At 47.1% G+C, this 20,373-nt stretch overlaps 1 long non-coding RNA gene and 7 other non-coding genes across 8 annotated transcripts; all 8 read left to right on the forward strand.

The window, feature by feature from the left end:
* The first annotated feature begins 1,556 nt into the window (after positions 1-1,556).
* On the forward strand, positions 1,557-19,246 carry LOC128579824 (uncharacterized). Its single transcript, XR_008378276.1, has 6 exons — positions 1,557-1,651; positions 3,020-3,168; positions 5,683-5,801; positions 8,359-8,476; positions 9,891-10,010; positions 19,142-19,246. It is a non-coding gene; the product is annotated as an uncharacterized LOC128579824 (long non-coding RNA).
* Positions 1,831-1,925, forward strand: LOC128580222 (small nucleolar RNA SNORD116). Its single transcript, XR_008378552.1, has one exon. It is a non-coding gene; the product is annotated as a small nucleolar RNA SNORD116 (small nucleolar RNA).
* On the forward strand, positions 3,347-3,441 carry LOC128580244 (small nucleolar RNA SNORD116). The gene has a single exon (XR_008378574.1). It is a non-coding gene; the product is annotated as a small nucleolar RNA SNORD116 (small nucleolar RNA).
* Positions 5,981-6,075, forward strand: LOC128580217 (small nucleolar RNA SNORD116). The gene has a single exon (XR_008378547.1). It is a non-coding gene; the product is annotated as a small nucleolar RNA SNORD116 (small nucleolar RNA).
* LOC128580224 (small nucleolar RNA SNORD116) lies at positions 6,847-6,941 on the forward strand. The gene has a single exon (XR_008378554.1). It is a non-coding gene; the product is annotated as a small nucleolar RNA SNORD116 (small nucleolar RNA).
* LOC128580234 (small nucleolar RNA SNORD116) lies at positions 8,640-8,734 on the forward strand. The gene has a single exon (XR_008378564.1). It is a non-coding gene; the product is annotated as a small nucleolar RNA SNORD116 (small nucleolar RNA).
* On the forward strand, positions 10,190-10,284 carry LOC128580227 (small nucleolar RNA SNORD116). The gene has a single exon (XR_008378557.1). It is a non-coding gene; the product is annotated as a small nucleolar RNA SNORD116 (small nucleolar RNA).
* A 195-nt stretch (positions 19,247-19,441) lies between the features above and the next one.
* LOC128580232 (small nucleolar RNA SNORD116) lies at positions 19,442-19,534 on the forward strand. The gene has a single exon (XR_008378562.1). It is a non-coding gene; the product is annotated as a small nucleolar RNA SNORD116 (small nucleolar RNA).
* The last annotated feature ends 839 nt before the right edge of the window (positions 19,535-20,373 follow it).

Consider the following 20,373-nt stretch of genomic DNA (forward strand, 5'->3'; position numbering starts at 1 on the left):
GACCCAGTTGGCACGTATTATCCTCACTTGGACATCCACATCAGGGTGGGTGGAGGAGGCTTCCCATATGTTCCTGGGCAGGTCTCTAGTTTCGGGTGGAATTTTCAGGCATGGTGGAGATTGCCAGCGAAGTCATCCAAGGATGGTCCCTATGACCACTCCTCCTGTGGGGTCCTCAGGCTAGTCTCTCTGTGACGTAGCCTTTCTCGGCTGACTAGGTGTCCATGGTTGTGTGCCTCATAGGGGAACACATCCCTTAGGACCCCACTTGAGCACATGTGGTGTTGAGGTTTTTCTTAGCCAATATTCACGTCCTGAAATGCATGATTCTTGAAAGTGTTAGGAAGGAAATTTCTATGTCAGTGGTCATGTTCCCCTGGGTTCCACAGGCCTGTTTCCCTTGAGGAAGGGCAGGGTTTGTGTGCAGCCCCAGGCGCACTGCTGTGGAGAAGCCATTGGTTTGGGACAGGCTGGTGACTGCGTTTGTTTGCTGTGTCTTCAGTGATCCACTCCCCATGCTGGTGGGACAGAAGCTTGTTTATTCCCTTAGGGAGTGGACAGGGATGGGTTGAGAGGTTACCCAGCTGGCAGTTGAAGGAGAACACGTGGGTATGATTTGTGATCGATCGTTCTTCTTGTATGTGACTGGAAACTGGGAATCGGCAGGCCCATAGTGAGTGTTATGGTTCTGTCCAGGTCCAGAGTATGGATGTGGGTTTGGTCAAGGTGGCTAGCTGCGTGATGGGCCGAATGCTGTAGTGGTGTCTGAGGTGAAACTCCGTGAGGGTGATACCTACAAGTTCCATGGATGATCATGTGTACACCACTTGGCAGAGGGTTCAGCCTGGTCATCCAAATGACTACCCCCCCATGGCACTTGGGTGTCATGCTGACTCCGGGAAAGGATTGTTGGAGAACCCAAAGCGAGGTCTGCAACATGGGAAGGCAGCATCAAGCAGCCAGAGGGAGTCCGGGTATGCCAAGTGGCCTCCCTGGTTGAGTGTCCAGAGCCAGCATGTCCTCATTGTTGTCTGATCCCAGACATCAGGAGAATTGTGAGCTGCTGTAGAGTGTACCCACAGTGTGTGTATGCTTTCAGGAGTAGCCTTTCAGGAGTCACCCCCGTCTTTTCTCCACAACGGACATAGCTCAGAGTTGACGTAGTTTACATGCTAGGTCTTGGTATCAAGGAGTCAGCCTTTCCCAGTGATGGGTATAGAGGTGGGCAGCATGACTGCTCCTTCAGGAAATGGGGACCACACGAGCAACCTAGGATGCCAGGCCCATATCAACCTACATACGAAGAGCAACCCAGAGGAACACACAGAAACATGAGCACACCTTGGCTGCAGACATGAAATGTCCATGGGTATCTATATCATTACTTAGCTTAGAGGAGTTCATGGAGAAGTGAAGGCAGAAACCACAAAACAGAATGTCATTGAGAATGCGGGGAAGTTACTCCACTGGCAAGGATGGCAATTCAGTGGCTTTCTGTGTCCTTAAATCCCTTTCTGAAAATTGCATTCAATTTGTGTCCACTGCTTAGGGGCCTTGAGAGACATGCCATCAGTGGGCAAGGACGAAGTGCATTCCTCTGAGGTCAGAGTTGCCTGGAAGTATGATTGAGGCTGGCAGATCGCTCCAGTGGGTAAGCATTTCCTGGGGTAGAGGGTTGATGCTGTGTTTTGGATTTTGTAGCTCTTCCTGGAAATGGCTTGTCAGTGGCATGGCTCTGGCTTCTCCAGGGTGCATAAGACCTTGGTGGTCACCGTATCTCTCGCTGTTGAGTCTCATGGGGTAATAATTTCAGTGGCTTGGAATGTGCTTGGATCAATGATGAGTTCCCAATCAAAACATTCCTTGGAAAAGCTGAACAAAATGAGTGAAACTCACTACCGTCTCACTCATCGGAACTGAGGTCCAGCACATTGCCTGAACCAGGTCCTTCTGGACTGAGGCACAACTTGGACTGTTTCACATTCCTGCCATGTGTCTAGAGCATGCACGATGGGAGTTTGGGACGTCGGGAAGAAAACTATACCCAATGCTCTTGGGTAGGAGATTTATGAGTGCAATGGTGGCTATATTGATGGCAGGGAGTCATTTCCAGCTCAGGGATTGCTGTTGGAATTGGACGTGCAGGCCTCCTGGGCTTGGTAGGCCGGAAAGCAGGGTCAGTGTGTGGAGGCAGAGGACCAGGCCTCTGATATCCAGGGACGAATAGATAGGACAGGCCTTCAGGCTGACTGTGACCTTGCTCTTATGCTTTGACAGGGTAAGGCCAGGGTTAGTGTTGATGAGCGGGAGGGATGTTGAAAAGGCCAAATCCACTGATGTTCCCCCCATTAGGACCTCAACTTAGGTGCCCAGCCAAGCAGGAGGGGCTATCTCCCCACACTCTTATGCCACCACAGACCGTGCTGCTCAGATAGTGGTGGTGTCCAGTGATGTTGTGGACTTTGGTTTTGTGCCAGGCACACCTCCCTGGCTCAGGTTCCCGAGTCAGCACATCCTCATTGTCGTCAGACCCCAGACATCAGGGGAATCATGAGGGGCTGTAGAGTGTGCCCACAGTGGGTGTATGCTTTCAGTACCCTTGGTTGGTGGGTGAGTCACCACTGCCTTTTTCCACAACAGATTGAGCACAGAGTTGACGTCATTTACATGATAGGCCTCAGTGTCAAAGAGTCAGCCTTTCCTGGTGTTTGGTATAGAAGGTGGGCAGCGTGACTGCTCCTTCAGGAGATGGAGAACACAGGAGCACCCTAGGGTGCCAGATGCATAGTGACCCACACATGCAGAGCAGCACAGAGGAACACACATAAATATAAGCACACCTTGTCTTGGAGACATGATGTGTCCCATGGTTGTTCATATCATTACTTAGTTTAGGGGAATTCATGGAGATGAGAAGGCAGAAACTGCAAAATAGGATGTCAGTGAGAAGGCAGGGAAGTTACTGCATTGGTAATAATGGGAGTACAGCGGCCACCTGTGTGTTTCCATCTTTTTTGAGGCATGCATTCGATTTGTGTCCCCTTTGCAGGGGCCGTCACATTGAGAGACATGCTATTGGCGGGGAAGGATGAAGTGCTTCCTTCTGAGAACAGAGGTGCCCTGGATCCTGGAATCCCTATTGCCAAGGCTGGCATTTTGCTCCAGAGCGTAAGATTTCCTGGGGTGGAGGACTTATGCTGTGTTTTGGATTTTGTAGCTCCTCCTGGGAACAGCTTCTCAGTGGCATGGCTCTGGATTCTCTAGGGTGTGGAAGACCTTGGTGGTCATTGGCTCTCCCACTGCTGAGTCCCATGGGGTAAAATTTCTAGCAGCTTGGAATGTGCTTGCATCAATGATGAGTTCCCCATCAAAACATGTTTTGGAAAAGCTGAACAATATGAGTGAAACTCACTACCGTCTCGCTCATCGGAACTGAGGTCCAGCACATTGCCTGAACCAGGGCCTTTAGGATTGAGGAACAACATGCACTGTTTCACTGCTTCCTGCCATGCCTCTAGGGCACACACAATGGGAATTCTTCCTGGGTAGGGTCATCAGGAAGAGGGCCACATGCAATGCGCCTGTGTAGTAGATTTGTGAATGCAATGGTGGTTGTATCGATGGCATGGTACCATCATTTCCAGCACAAAGATTGCTGGCGAAGGTGGACATGCAGGCCTCCTGGGCTTGTGTGCCAGCAGGCAGGATCTGTGTGTATAAGCAGAGGACCGGGTCACTAATATCCTGGGATGAATAGATAGGCCAGGACTTCAGGCTGACTGTGAACTTGCTCTTCTGCTTTGGTGGCATAAAGCTATGTTCAGTGGGCATGAGATGGAGGGCTAGAAAAAAGGCTGCTTCCTCTGTTGTACCCCTATTGGGCCCTCAACATCGGGGCTCAGCAAAGCAGGAGAGGCTGTCTCCCCACCCTCTTACTTGCATCAGAGATGGAGGTGAACTGAACCAGGTCCTGACGGTCCTGGCAGGAAGGTATTCCAGAGAGAGGAGGCACTTGTCCTCATGTGGACGTCCACAATGGGGGTTGGTACAGGTGGCTTTCCAGATATTCTTGAGTTGGTCTCAGGTTGCGGGTTGAATTTTTGGCATGGTAGACATGGCCAGCGAAGTTATCCAAGGGCGTTCCCTGTGACTGCTCCTGCTGCAGGGTCCTAAGGCTAGTGTCTAGCTGATCTAGCCTTTTCCCAGCTGACTATGTCTCCAATGTTGTCTTCCTCATAGGAGAAAAAATCCCATGGGGTGTCACTTGAGGATGTGTTGTGTTGCTGCTTTTCTTAGCTAATATTAACGTGGATCCTTCTTCCCTTTCCCAAGAAGCTTGCTTCTTGAATGAAAGTTTTAGGAAGGAAATTTCAGCATTAGTGGGCTTGTTCTCCTGGGATCTGGCTCTGAAGTCCTGGTTGCCCCTAGGAAGTGTAGGTTTGTGCACAGCCCCAAGTGCACCACAGTGGAGTAGACATTGGCTTGGGACTGAATGATGACTGTAAGTGTTGGCAGTGTCTTCAGTGTTCTGTTCTCCGTGTGGGTAGTTGGAAGCCTATTTAATCCCTTAGGGAGTGGACAGGGACAGCATAACAGGGATAGGTTTGGAGGTTACCTGGATGGCACTTGAAGGATTAAAGTTGGGTGTGATTTGTGATCAATCGTGCTTCTTATAGGCGACTATGGGACTGGGAATAGAGAGGTCCACAGTGAGTGTTACGGTTTTGTCAGCATCTAGCTTTGGAGACATGAGGATGGGGGTTTGGTAAAGGTTGCTGCATGATGGATCCATTGCCTCAGTGGTGACTCTGGTGAAACTCCCTGGGGGTGATATGTGCAAGAGTCATGCATGACCGTGTGCATGGTTCTTTGCAGATGGTTCTGCTCAGTCGTTCCATGGGCAGAACACCCATGGCTCTTGGGTGTCATTGTCACTCTGGGAACACTTTGTTGGAGTCCTCAAAGGGAGGGCTTCGACATGGGAAGGCAGCATCAAGCTGCCTGTGTGAGTTTACCTTTGCCCATTAGAGAGTGAATCTGACAGACGTCTCTGCTCAGATGGTGACAGTGTTCAGTGATGTTAGTGGAATTTGGTTTTGTTCCAGGCACAGTTCCCTGGCTGAGGATCCCAACACAGCACATCCTCATTTTTGTTGGATTCCAGACATAAGTGGGAATCATGAGGGGCTGTCGTTTTTCCCCAGTGGATGTATGTTTTCAGGAGCAGATTTGGTTGGTGGGTGAGTCACCCCCACCTTTTGTCCACAACAGAGTGAGCTCAGAGTTGATGTCATTTATGTGGTAGGCCTTGGTGTCAAATAGTCGGCCTTTCCTGGTGTCGGATATACAAGGTGGGCAGCATGACAGCTCCTTCAGGAGAGGGGGAACACACAAGCACCCTCGGATGCCAGGCGCATAGCGACCCACACATGCAGAGCAGCACAGAGTATAACACACAGAAACATGAGCAAACCTCAACTGGAGACACGATGTGTTCCGTGGGTGTCCATATCATTACTTGGCTCATTACTTGGCTTAGGGTGATTCATGGAGAAGATAAGGCAGAAACCGCAAAATAGGATGTCAATGAGAAGAAGGCAAGTTACTTGGAAGTGATGGCAGTGCAGCAGCACTGTGTCCTTGAATCCCTTTCTGAATCGTGCATTTTTGTCCACTTCTCAGGGGCAGTCGCCTTGAGAGAAATGCCATTGGGGGCGAGTATGATGTGCATTCCTTTTGAGGACAGAGTTGCCTGGAATCGTGGAATCGCTGTGGCCAAGGCTGGCAGATCACTTCAGAGGGTAAGCATTTCCTGAAGTGGAGGGCTGATGCTGTGTTTCGTATTTTTTAGTTCCTCCTGGGAATGGCTTCTCAGTGGCATGGCTCTGGCTTCTCCAGGGTGCAGAAGACCTTGGTGGTCTCAGGCTCTCTCACTGCTGAGTCCCGTGGGATAAAATTTCCAGCAGCTTAGAACGTGCTTGGATCGATGATGAGTCCCCCATCAAAACATTCCTTGGAAAAGCTGAACAAAATGAGTGAAACTCACTACCGTCTCGCTCATCGGAACTGAGGTCCAGCACGTTGCCTGAACCAGGCCCTTTAGGAAGTAAGGCAGAACGTGCCCTGTTTCACATTCCTGCCATGAGTCCAGGGCACGCACAATGAGAGTTCTTCCTGGGTAGGGTCATTTGGAAGAGGGCCACATGCAATGCGCCTGGTTAGGAGATTTTTGAGCGCAATGGTGGCTGTATTGATGGCATGGCACCATCATTTCCAGCATAGGTATTGCTGGCAAAGGTGGAGGTACAGGCCTCCTGGGCTTGGTAGGCTGGCAGGTAGGATTTGGAGACATGACGTGTTCTGTGGGTGTCCATAATCATTATTTGGCTTAGGGGAATTCATGGAGATGAGATGGCAGAAACTGAAAAACAGTATGTCAATGAGAAGATAGGGAAGTTACTCCTCTGGCAGTGATTCCAGTGCAATGGCCACATGTGTCCTTGAATCCTATTGTGAAGTATGCATTTGATTTGTGTCTACTTCTCAGGGCCAGTCGCCTTAAGAGACATGCCATTGGCGGGTGAGGACAAGTTGCATTCCTTTTGAGGACAGAGTTGCCTGGAATCATGGAATCGCTGTGGCTGAGGCTGGCAGATCACTCCAGAGTGTAAGAATTTCCAGGGATGGCGGGTTGACGCTGTGTTTTGGACATTGTAGCTCCTCCTGGAAATGGCTTCTCTTTAGTGTTGCTCTTGCTTCTCCAGAGTGTGGACGACCTTGGTGGTCACCATCTCTCCTACTGCCAAGTCCCGTGGGGCAAAAGTTCCAGCGGGTTGGAACATGCTTGGATCAATGATGAGTCCCCCATCAAAACATTCCTTGGAAAAGCTGAACAAAATGAGTGAAACTCACTACCGTCTCAATCATCGGAACTGAGGTCCAGCACATTCCCTGAACCAGGTCCTTTAGGACTGAGGCACAGTATGCACTGTTTCACATTCCCACCATGCCTCCCGGGCACATACAATTGGGAGTTCTCCCCAGGTAGGGGCATCAGGAAGAAGGCCGCATGCAGTGCTCCTGTGTAGCAGATTTATGAGTGCAATGGTGGCTGTATTGATGGCAGGGAGCCATCATGTCCAGCTTAGGGATTGTGGTTGGAATTGGATGTACAGGCCTCCTGGGCTTGGTAGGCAGGTAAGCCGGATCTGTGTGTGCAGGCACAGGATCGGGCCTCTGATATCTGGGACGACCAGATGAGCCAGGCCTTCAGGCTGACTGTGACCTTGCTTTTATGTTTTGCTGGGGTAAATCCAGGGTTAGTGTTGATGAGTGGGAGGGATGTTGAAAAGGCCAAATCTGGGCAGTGCCTGTGGCTCAGTGAGTAGGGCGCCGGCCCCTTATGCCGAGGGTGGCAGGTTCAGACCCAGCCCCGGCCAAACTGCAACAGAAAAATAGACGGGCGTTGTGGCGGGCACCTGTAGTCCCAGCTGCTTGGGAGGCTGAGGCAAGAGAATCGTGTAAACCCAAAAGTTAGAGGTTGCTGTGACGCCACGGCACTCTACCTGAGGGCGGTACAGTGAGACTCTGTCTCTACAAAAAAAAAAAATTAAATTAAAATTTAAAAAAAAGGCCAAATCCACTGAGGTTCCCCCCATTAGGAACCCCTCAACTTAGGCACCCAGCCAAGCAGAAGGGGATGTCTCCCTATACTCTTACATAGCCACTGACCATACTGCTCAGATAGTGGCAGTGTCCAGTGATGTTGAGGGACTTTGTTTTGTGCAAGGCACGTCTCCCTGGCTGAAAGTCCTGAGCCAGCATATCCTCATTGTCATTGGAATCCAGACATCAGGGGAATTGGGCTGTAGAGTGTGCCCACAGTGGGTGTATGCTTTCAGAAGCACCCTTGGTTGGTGGGTGAGTCACCACCGCCTTTTTTCCACGATGGACTGAGATCAGAGTTGACATCGTTTATATGGTAGGTCTTGGTGTCAAAGAGGCAGCCTTTCCTAGTGTTTGGTATAGAAGGTGGGCAGCATGACTGCTCCTTCAGGAGATGGAGAACACAGGAGCACCCTAGGGTGCCAGATGCATAGTGACCCACACACGTGGAGCAGCACAGAGGAACACACAGAAACACAAGCACACCTCGTCTTGGAGACATATGTCCCATGGGTATTCATATCATTACTTAGCTTAGAGAAATTCATGCAGGTGAATAGGCAGAATCTTCAAAACAGGATGTCAATGAGAAGGCAGGAAAGTTATTCCACTGGTAATAATGGGAGTGCAGCAGCCACCTGTGTGTTTGCATCCTTTTCTGAGGCATGAATTTGATTTGTGTCCCCTTCACAGGGGCAGTTGCGTTGAAAGACATGGCATCGGAGGGGGGAATGAAGTGCATTCCTTCTGAGGACAGAGGTCCTCAGATACTGGAATCGCTGTGGCCAAGGTTGGCAGTTTGCTCCACAGGGTAAGCATTTCCTGGGGTGGAGGGCTGACACTGTGTTTTGGATTTTCACAGCTTCTCAGTGGCATGGCTCTGGCTTCTCCAGGATGGGGAAGACCTTGGTGGTCACTGGGTCTCCAACTGCCAAGTCCCATGGGGTGAATTTCAAGCAGCTTGGAACATGCTTGGATGGATGATGAGTCCCCCATCAAAACATTCCTTGGAAAAGCTGAACAAAATGAGTGAAACTCACTACCGTCTCGCTCATGGGAACTGAGGTCCAGCACGTTGCCTGAACCAGGGCCTTTAGGACTAAGGCACAACATGCACTGTTTCACATTCCTGCTGTGCCTCTAGGGCACGCACAATGGGAGTTCTTTTTAGGTAATGCCATCAGAAAGAGGGCCGCACACAATAGGCCTTTGTAGAAGATGTAGAAGATGAGTGCAATGGTGGCTGTATTGATGGGAAGGAGCCATGATTTCAAGCCTAAGGATTGCAGGCGAAATTGGACATGCAGGCTTCCTGGGCTTGGTAGGCTGGTAGGCAGAATCTGTGTGTGCATGGAGAGAACTGAGCTTCTGATATCTGGGGATGAAAAGATAGGCCAGGCCTTCAGGCTGACCGTGGCCTTGGTCTTCTGCTTTGCCGGGGTAAGGCCAGTGTTGATGAAGGGGAGGGATATAGAAAAGGCTGAATCCACTGAGATTCCTCACCACCCCCACTGAGGACCTCCCTCTACATATGGGCCCAGCAAAGCAAAGGGGCTGTCTTCCCACAGTCTTACTCACATCTCCATGGACCTCACCGCTCAGTTAGTAGAGGTGTCCAATGATGTTGGTGAACTTTGGTTTTGTGCCAGGCGTGCCTCCTTGTCTGAGGTTCCCGAGCCAGCACGTCTTCATTGTTGTTGGATACCAGACATCAGTGGAATCATGAGGGGCTGTAGAGTATGCCTACAGTGGGTGTATGCTTTCAGGAGCAGCCTTGTTTAGTGGGAGAGTCACCCCCACCTTTTATCCACAAGGGACTGCGCTCATAGTTGACAGTGTTTACATGGTAGGCATTGGTTTCATGGAGTCAGCCTTTCCTGGTGTTGGGCATAGAAGATGGGCAGCGTGACTGCTCCTTCAAGATATGGGGAACACATGAGCGTTCTAGGGTGCCAGCCCCATAGCAACCTACACACGCAGAACACCACACAGATACACACTGAAACACAAGTCCACCTCAACTGGAGACTTGACGTGTTCCGTGGGTGTCTATATGGTTACTTTCCTTAGGGAAATTCATGGAGAAAAGAAGGCAGAAACCACAAAACAGGATGTCAATGAGAAGGCAGGGAAGTTACTTCACTGGCAAGGATGGCAGTGCAACGGCCAACTGTGTCCTTGAATCCCTTTCTGAAATGGGTATTCGATTTGTGTCCATTTCTCAGGGGCAGTCACCTTGAGAGACATGCCATCGGCAGGCAAGGATGAGGTACATTCCTTCTTAGGACAGATTTGCCTGGAATCCTGGAACTGCTATGGCCGAGGATGGCAGATTGCTCCGGAGGGTAAGCATTTCCTGAGGTGGAGGGCTGTCGCTCTATTTCAGCTTTTATAGCTCCACTCGGGAATGGCTTCTCAGTGACATGGCTCTGGATTCCCCAGGGTGGGGAAGACCTTGGTTGTCACTGCCTTTCCCACTACCGAGTCCCGTGGGGTGAAATTTCCAGCAGCTTGGAATGTGCTTGGATTGATGATGAGTCCCCCATCAAAACATTCCTTGGAAAAGCTGAACAAAATGAGTGAAACTCACTACCGTCTCACTTATCAGAACTGAGGTCCAGCACATTGCCTGAACCAGGGCCTTTAGGACTGAGGCACAATGTGCACTGTTTTACATTCCTGCTTTGCCTCCAGGGTAAGCACAATGGGAGTTCTCCCTGGGTAGGGGCATCAGGAAGAGGGCCGCACGCAATACACCTGGGTAGGAGATTTGTAAGTGCACTTGTACCTGTATTAATGGCAGGGAGTCATCATTTTGAGCCCAGGAATTGAGGGAAAAATTGGACGTGCAGACTTCCTGGCCTTGGTAGGCTCACAGAATTTGTCTGTGCAGGCAGAGGACTGGGCCTCCAATATCTGGGGGATGAACATGTGGGCCAGACCTTCAGGCTGACCAAGACCTTGCTCTTCTGCTTTGCCCTGGTAACCCCAGGGTCAGTGTTGATGAGGGGGAGGGATATAGAAAAGGCTGAATTTGCTGAGATTCACTCCCACTGGGCCCTTTACTTAGGGGCCCAGTAAAGCAGGAGGGGCTGTCTCCCCACACTCTTAGTCCCATTTGCACAGCAGGGGGCAAACTGAACCAGCTTTGACAGTACTAGTAGGGAGGTATCCCAGAGAGAGGTGACATGTGGTATCCTTATTGGACATCCACATTCGAGTTAGGGGAAGAGGCTTCCCATATATTCCTGGGCAGGTCTCTGGTTGCCGACAAAATTTTTGGGCATGGTGGAGATTGTCAGTGAAGTCGTCCAAGGGTGGTCCTGTGACCACTCCTGTTGCAGGGTCCTCCAGGTGACCTAGCCTTTCCTTGTTGACTACGGTTCCATGGTTGTGTTTTTCTTTTTTTTTCTTTTTTTTTTTTTTATTGTTGGGGATTCATTGAGGGTACAATAAGCCAGTTACACTGATTGCAATTGTTAGGTAAAGTCCCTCTTGCAATCATGTCTTGCCCCCATAAAGTGTGACACACACTAAGGCCCCACCCCCCTCCCTCCATCCCTCTTTCTGCTTCCCCCCCCATAACCTTAATTGTCATTAATTGTCCTCATATCAAGATTAAGTACATAGGATTGATGCTTCTCCATTCTTGTGATGCTTTACTAAGAATAATGTCTTCCACTTCCATCCAGGTTAATACGAAGGATGTAAAATCTCCATTTTTTTTAATAGCTGAATAGTATTCCATGGTATACATATACCACAGCTTGTTAATCCATTCCTGGGTTGGTGGGCATTTAGGCTGTTTCCACATTTTGGCGATTGTAAATTGAGCTGCAATAAACAGTCTAGTACAAGTGTCCTTATGATAAAAGGATTTTTTTCCTTCTGGGTAGATGCCCAGTAATGGGATTGCAGGATCGAATGGGAGGTCTAGGTTGAGTGCTTTGAGGTTTCTCCATACTTCCTTCCAGAAAGGTTGTACTAGTTTGCAGTCCCACCAGCAGTGTAAAAGTGTTCCCTTCTCTCCACATCCACGCCAGCATCTGCAGTTTTGAGATTTTGTGATGTGGGCCATTCTCACTGGGGTTACATGATATCTCAGGGATGTTTTGATTTGCATTTCTCTAATATATAGAGATGATGAACATTTTTTCATGTGTTTGTTAGCCATTCGTCTGTCGTCTATAGAGAAAATTCTATTCATGTCTCTTGCCCATTGATATACGGGATTGTTGGCTTTTTTCATGTGGATTAATTTGAGTTCTCTATAGATCCTGGTTATCAAGCTTTTGTCTGATTGAAAATATGGAAATATCCTTTCCCATTGTGTAGGTTGTCTCTTTGCTTTGGTTATTGTCTCCTTAGCTGTACAGAAGCTTTTCAGTTTAATGAAGTCCCATTTGTTTACTTTTGTTGTTGTTGCAATTGCCATGGCAGTCTTCTTCATGAAGTCTTCCCCCAGGTCAATATGTTCCAGTGTTTTTCCTATGCATTCTTTGAGGATTTTTATTGTTTCATGCCTTAAATTTAAGTCCTTTATCCATCTTGAGTAAATTTTTGTGAGTGGAGAAAGGTGTGGGTCCAGTTTCAGTCCTTTACATGTAGACATCCAGTTCTCCCAACACCATTTATTGAATAGGGAGTCTTTCCCCCAAGGTAAGTTCTTGTTTGGTTTATCAAAGATTAGGTGGTTGTAAGATGTTAGTTTCATTTCTTGGTGTTCAATTCGATTCCAAGTGTCTATGTCTCTGTTTTTGTGCCAGTACCATGCTGTCTTGAGCACTATGGCTTTGTAGTACAGACTAAAATCTGGTATGCTGATGCCCCCAGCTTTATTTTTGTTACTAAGAACTGCCTTACCTATACGAGGTTTTTTCCAGTTCCATACAAAACGCAGAATCATTTTTTCCAAATCTTGAAAGTATGATGTAGGTACTTTGATAGGAATGGCATTGAATAGGTAGATTGCTTTGGGAAGTATAGACATTTTAACAATGTTGATTCTTCCCATCCATGAGCATGGTATGTTCTTCCATTTGTTAATATCCTCTGCTATTTCCTTTCTGAGGAGTTCATAGTTTTCTTTATAGAGGTCCTTCACCTCCTTCGTTAGGTATATTCCTAGGTATTTCATTTTCTTTGAGACTATGGTGAAGGGAGTTGTGTCCTTAATTAGCTTCTCATCTTGACTGTTATTGGTGTATACAAAGGCTACTGACTTGTGGACATTGATTTTATATCTTGAAACATTACTGTATTTTTTGATGACTTCTAGGAGTCTTGTGGTTGAGTCTTTGGGGTTCTCTAAGTATAAGATCATGTCGTCAGCAAAGAGGGAGAGTTTGACCTCCTCTGCTCCCATTTGGATTCCCTTTATTTCCTTGTCTTGCCTAATTGTATTGGCTAGAACTTCCAGCACTACGTTGAATAGTAAAGGTGACAGAGGACAACCTTGTCTGGTTCCAGTTCTAAGAGGAAAAGCTTTCAGTTTTACTCCATTCAGTAAAATATTGGCTGTGGGTTTGTCATAGATAGCTTCAATCCGTTTTAGAAATGTGCCACCTATGCCTATACTCTTCAGTGTTCTAATTAGAAAAGGATGCTGGATTTTATCAAATGCTTTTTCTGCATCTATTGAGAGGATCATGTGATCTTTATTTTTGCCTCTGTTAATATGGTGGATAACGTTTGTGGACTTGCGTATGTTAAACCAGCCTTGCATCCCTGGGATGAAGCCTACTTGATCATGATGAATGACTTTTTTGATGATAAGCTGTAATCTATTGGCTAGGATTTTGTTGAGAATTTTTTCGTCTATATTCATGAGTGAGATTGGTCTGAAATTCTCCTTTTTGTTTGGGTCTATTCCTGGTTTTGGTATCAGGGTGATGTTTGCTTCATAGAATGTGTTGGGGAAGATTCCTTCTTCCTCAATTTTTTGGAATAATTTCTGCAGTACAGGAATAAGCTCTTCCTTGAAGGTTTGATAGAATTCTGGAGTGAAGCCATCTGGACCACGGCATTTCTTAGTTGGAAGCTTTTTATTGTTTCTTTGATCTTGAAAGTGCTTGAAATTGGTCTGTTCAGGAGGTCTATTTCTTCCTGGCTAAGTCTAGGGAGAGGGTGTGATTCCAAATATTGATCCATTTCCTTCACATTGTCAAATTTCTGGGCATAGAGTTTCTGGTAGTATTCAGAGATGATCTCTTGTACCTCTGTGGGATCAGTTGTTATTTCCCCTTTATCGTTTCTGACTGAGGTTACTAGAGATTTTACTTTTCTATTTCTAGTTAGTCTGGCCAATGGTTTATCTATTTTATTTATTTTTTCAAAGAACCAACTCCTTGTTTCATTCATTTTCTGAATGATTCTTTTGTTTTCAATTTCATTGATCTCTGATTTGATTTTGGATATTTCTTTTCTTCTACTGAGTTTAGGCTTAGATTGTTCTTCTTTTTCCAATTCCATAAGATCTCTTGTGAGATTGTTGATGTGCTCTCTTTCTGTTTTTCGAATGTAGGCATCTAAAGCGATGAATTTTCCTCTCAAAACTGCTTTTGCAGTATCCCAGAGGTTTTGGTAGCTTGTGTTTCATTGTTGTTATGCTCAAGGAAGTTAATGATTTCCTGTTTTTTTTCTTCCTGCACCCATTTGTTATTCAACAGAAGATTGTTTAATTTCCATGCCTTTGGGTGGGGTCGAGCATTTTTGTTAGAGTTGAGTTCCACCTTTAGTGCCTTATGGTCTGAGAAGATACAAGGTAAAATTTCAATTCTTTTGATTCTGTTGATATTTGTTTTGTGTCCCAGGATATGATCAATTTTGGAGAATGTTCCATGGGGTGATGAGAAGAATGTATATTCTTTGTCTTTGGGGTGGAGTGTTCTATATGCGTCTATCAAGCATAGTTGGTCTAAGGTCTCATTTAAATCTCTTATATCTTTGTTTAATTTCTGTTTAGAGGATCTGTCCAGCTCTGTAAGAGGTGTGTTAAAGTCCCCTGTTATGATGGTATTATCAGATATCATATTGCTCAGACTGAGTAAGGTCTGCTTCAAGAATCTGGGAGCATTTAAATTGGGTGCATAAATATTTAGAATTGAAATGTCTTCTTGTTGTAGTTTTCCCTTGACCAATATAAAGTGACCATCTTTGTCTTTTTTGACTTTAGTTGCTTTAAATCCACATGTATCTGAAAATAAGATTGCAACTCCTCTTTTCTTCTGAATTCCATTTGCCTGAAAAATTGTCTTCCAACCCTTGACTCAGAGCTTTAATTTGTCTTTTGAAGCCAGGTGTGTTTCTTGCAGACAGCAAATGGATGGCTTGTGTTTTTTAATCCAGTCAGCCAATCTATGTCTCTTCAGTGGGGAATTCAAGCCATTAACATTTATGGAGATAATTGATAAGTGTGGTAGTATTCTATTCGTCTTATTTGGTGAGAGTCCATTGCTTAGTTTTATCTTTTGCATCAGTGTGGAGGTTAGGTTCTGTCCTTTGATTTCTGAATTCTTACTTTGCTGCTGATCCATTGTGGTGGTCAGTGTGCAGAACAGGTTGAAGTATTTCCTGTAGAGCTGGTCTTGTTGTGGCCAATTTCCTCAATGTTTGTATATCCGTAAATGATTTGATTTCTCCGTCAATTTTGAAGCTTAGCTTAGCAGGGTACAGAATTTTGGGCTGAAAATTGTTCTGTTTAAGTAGATTAAAGGTAGATGACCATTGTCTTCTTGCTTGGAAAGTTTCATTAGAGAAGTCTGCGGTCACTCTGATGGATTTGCCCCTGTAGGTCAACTGGCGCTTACTCCTGGCAGCTTGCAGAATCTTTTCTTTGGTCTTGACTTTGGACAGGTTCATCACAATGTGTCTTGGAGAAGCTCGGTTAGAGTTGAGGCGACCTGGGGTCCGATATCCCTCTGAAAGCAGTGTGTCAGAATCTTTGGTGATGTTTGGGAAATTTTCTTTTATAATATTCTCTAGTGTGGCTTCCATTCCGCTGCGGCATTCTTCTTCCCCTTCTGGAATTCCTATAACTCGTATGTTGGAACGCTTCATAAAGTCCCATAATTCTGACAGTGAACGTTCTGCTTTCTCTCTCTTCTTTTCTGCCTCTTTTACTATCTGAGTTATCTCAATAACTTTGTCTTCTACCTCTGAAATTCTTTCTTCTGCATGGTCTAACCTGTTGCTGATACTTTCCATTGCATCTTTAAGTTCCCTGATTGACTGTTTCATTTCCTTCAGCTCTGCTATATCCTTTTTATATTCTTCATATCGTTCATCTCTGATTTGATTCTGTTTTTGGAATTCCTTTTTGTTATTTTCCACTTTATTAGCAGTTTCCTTCATTGTTTCCATCATTTCTTTCATTGTTTTCAGCATGTGTATTCTAAATTCCCTTTCTGTCATTCCTAACATTTCTGTATAGGTGGAATCCTCTGCAGTAGCTACCTCATGGTCCCTTGGCGGGGTTTTCTGGACTGGTTCTTCATGTTGCCTGGAGTTTTCTGCTGATTCTTCCTCATGAGTGATTTCTTTTATCTGTTTCCTTGCCCTAATTTTCCTTTCACTTCCTCTTGCTCTTTAAGTTCTTGTGCCTGTGGACTAAGGGTTACAGGACCAGAAGGGTGAGAAGGTTGAGGAGCAAAAAAGGGATGAAAGAAAGGAGGACCGAGTGATAAGAAAAAAAGGAAAGATAAAGAAAGGAGAGGGGGTGGGGATAAGGAATATTGACAAAAAGAAGAGAGGTACAGAAAGAGGGAGACAGGGCAATATAGGTGTATAGTAGGGTACTTTGACACAACCTTAAAAAACCCCACCTTCTGGGAGTGCCCAGTTGGGTGGTTCCCTTGAGGTCAGCAGCTCTTTGCTAACCTGATCAGACACAGTACCCCACCTCCACCAAATAGGGAGGAAAGACAAAAATGCTATAAATCAAACCAAAACAAGCAAACAGAAAACTTTACGGGGATACAATTGGGTGAAAAACCAAATGATAGCGGTAGAAACACTAGCAAAAATGAAGTTGTAGTTATTAAAAAAGGCAGTAGTGGGAAATTATAATTAAACTAGAAAAGTTGAGAAAGAAAAAGGGATCTGTATGGAAAAGATTGAAATTAAAAAACAAAAGAACATCAACAACGTCAAAATAAACAAACAAACAAAAAAAAAAAAAACAACCAAACAAAAAAAAAGAAAAAAATACACAACCAAAAACAAAGCAGTTTGTATATGTTATTGAATATTGTCTGGGCAACACGTGGTCTTCTGGGGTATGAGATATTAGTCACAGTTCTGATACGACTGGAGGCTGCTGATTTCTCAAACCCCAGCAGGTAGACACCCTAAATCTCTCTTCAGCCCACTTAAAAGGCACTTTGAACTTGTAAACTTGCTGAGCAGAAGCTTTCCCAGCTTTCTCGCTGGAATCACTGCTGAAGTGGCTATCCACTTACCCAGTGTGCCAAAACCGGTCTCACTCTGCCCCTGAGGGTTAGGGCTGCAAGGCGGCTCAGACCCCAGCCTTAGGCTACTTGGTTGCTGGGTTACCAGCTCCCACCCGTTTCTAGCTCTGCGACCCTGAGGGCGGAGCTTGCCGGGGCAGATCACTGACAATGGTTCCATGTGACCCACCGCCAAACACTAGTAGCTCCGTCTGGCTCAGCGGCTCAGACTGGGGCCCTAGACAACGGCCAAAGTTCTCCGCACTCCCGCTCAGGCCTTCCCCAGGGCAGTTCAACTCAGTGCCAAGCCCAAGGACATCAAAACAGTTCACAGGTAAGGCCTTTCTGGTTTGCAGTCTCGCTGCTACTGAACTGACAGTTGTTGGCGGGTTTAGACGGATTGAACACACGCGACCCCTTGCCGGTTTTCCACTGTTTTAGTCCTCCTCTTGGGGTCCAGAAGTCTCTTGCTGACTCCCTGTATCCTCATAGGAGTGATGATAGGCAGTTCCCACCAGCCAGAGATGCCTGGAATCCTATCTCCCCAGACTCACGATGCCCAGATGCAAGGAAGCTGTTACTCGGCTGCCATCTTGCTCCGCCTCCCATGGTTGTGTTTTTCACAGGGGAACATGTCCCTTAGAATTCCACTTGAGTACGTGTGGTGTTGTGGCTTTTAATAGCCATAATTCACGTGGGTGCTTCATCCCTCTTCTGGGATGCGTGCTTCTTGAAAGTGTCAGGAAGGAAAATTTCTATGTCAGGGGGCATGGTCTACTGGGATCTTGTTCCGCAGTCCTGTTTGCTGTTAGGAAGGGTAGGTTTGTGTGCGGCCCTGGGTGCACCACAATGGAGTCATTGGCTTGGGACAGATTGATGACTCTGGGTGTTGGCCGTGTCTTCAGTATTCCATTCCCCAAGTGGCAGGTCATAAACCTGTTCATTCCCTTAGGGAGTGGACAGGGGTAGCATGACAGGGATGGGTTGAGAGGTTACCTGGCTGGCAGTTGAAGGAAGAAAGGTGGGTCTGATTTGTGATTGATCGTGTTCCTTGTAGGTGACTGGTTGACTGGGAATTGACAGGTCCACAGCGAGTGTTATGTTTTTGTCTGAGTCCAGCACTGGAGGCATGTGGATGAGGGTTTGGTCAAGGTAGCTGCAAGATGGGCCCATGGCTGCAGTGATGACTCTGGTGACCTCCCTAGGGGTGATATGTGCAAGGCCCGTGGATGATTGTGTGCATGCCTCTCGGGTTTTGTTCTGTCGTCCAATGGGCAAAACACCCATGGCTTTCAGGTGTTGTCACTCTGGGAAATGCTTGTTGGAGTGCCCAAGGAGAGGGTTTCAATGTGGCAATGCAACATCAGACTGCCCCTTAGGTATGAATCCAATGGCCGTCCGTGCTCGGATGGTGATGGTGTCCAGTGATGTTAGTGAAGTTTGGTTTTGTACCAGGTGTGCTACGTGGCTGAGGATCCCAAGCCAGTACATCCTCATTGTCGACAGATTCCAGGTATCTGGGGAATCCAAGGAGCTGTAGTTGTGCCCACAATGAACGTATGCTTTCAGGAGCAGGTGTGGTTGGTAGGCGACTCAACATCGCCTTTTGTCCATAACAGACTGAACTCAGATTTGATGCCATGTATGTGGTATGTGTCGGTGTCAAAGAGTCAGCCTTTCTTGTTTTCGGGTCTAGAGGCTGGGCAGCAGGACAGCTCCTTCGGGAGATAAGGAACACATGAGCACCCTAGGGTACCAGGCACATAACGACCCACACACACAGAGCAGCACAGACGAACACACAGAAACATGAGCACACCTCCACTTGGAAACACATCGAGTTCTGTGGGTGTCCATATTATCGTTTGTCTTATGGGAATTCATGGAGATGAAAAGGCAGAAACCCCAGGACAGGATGTCAATGAGAAAGCAGGGAAGTTAACTCCACTGACAGGGATGGCAGTGCAGTGAACACCTGTGCCCTTGGTTCTCTTTCCGAAGCATGCATTTGATTTGTGTCCACTTCTCAGGAGAAGTTGCCTTGAGAAGTATTCCATCAGCAGGCGAGCATGAGGACCATTCCTTCTGAGGCCAGAGGTGCCTAACATCCTGGAATCTCTGTGGCTAAGACTGGCAGATTGTTCCAGAGGGTAAGCATTTTTGGGGGTGGAGGGCTGACACAGTCTTTCAGATTTTGTAGCCCCTCCTGGAATGGCTTCTCAGTGGTGAGGCTCTGGGTTCTTTGGGTTCTACAGAAGTTCTTGGTAGTCACCAGCTCTCCCACTGCCAAGTCCTGTGGAATAAAGCATCCAGCGGGTTGGAACATGCTTGGATCGATGATGAGTCCCCCATCAAAACATTCCTTGGAAAAGCTGAACAAAATGAGTGAAACTCTACCGCCTCGCTCATCGTAACTGAGGTCCAGCACATTCCCTGAACCAGGGCCTTTAGGACTGAGGCACAAATTACACTTTTTTACATTCCTGCTATGCCTCCGGGGCATGCACAATGGTTGTTCTTCCTGGGTAGGGGCATCAAGAAGAAGGGAGGATGCAATGCTCCTGAATGGAGATTTGTGAGTGCAATGTTGGCTGTATTGATGGCAGGGAGCCATCATTTTCAGCTCATGGATAGCAGTTGAAATTGAATTTGTAGGCCTCCTGGGCTTAGTAGGCTAGCAAGCAGGATCTGTGTGTGCACGCAGAAGACCTGGCCTCCGATATCCAGGGATGAACAGATAGGCCAGGCCTTCAGGCTGACTATGACCTTGCTCTTATGCTTTGCCGGGGTAAAGCCAGGGTTGGTGATGACTGGGAGGGATGTTGAAAAGGCTGAATCCATTGAGTTTCCCCGCATCAGGACCTCCACTTAGGCACCCAGCCAAGCAGGGGTAGCTGTCTCCCCACATTCTTACATTGCCATGGACTGTGCTGCTCAGATAGTAGCGGTGTCCAGTGATGTTGGTGGACTTTGGTTTTGTGCAAGGCATGTCTCCCTGGCTGAGCATCCAGAGCCAGTACATCCTCATTGTCGTCAGACTCCAGACATCAAGGGAATTGTGAGGGACTGTAGAGTGTGCCCACAGTGGGTGTGTGCTTTCAGAAGCACCCTTGGTTGGTGGGTGTGTCACCACTGCCCTTTTTCCACAACGGACTGAGCTCAGAGTTGACGTCATTTACGTGGTAGGCCTTGGTGTCAAAGAGTAAGCCTTTCCTGGTGTTTGGTATAGAAGGTGGGCAGCATGACTGCTTCTTCAGGAGAT

This window comes from Nycticebus coucang, chromosome 2, assembly GCF_027406575.1.
Source record: "Nycticebus coucang isolate mNycCou1 chromosome 2, mNycCou1.pri, whole genome shotgun sequence".
Taxonomy (NCBI): Eukaryota; Metazoa; Chordata; class Mammalia; order Primates; family Lorisidae; genus Nycticebus; species Nycticebus coucang.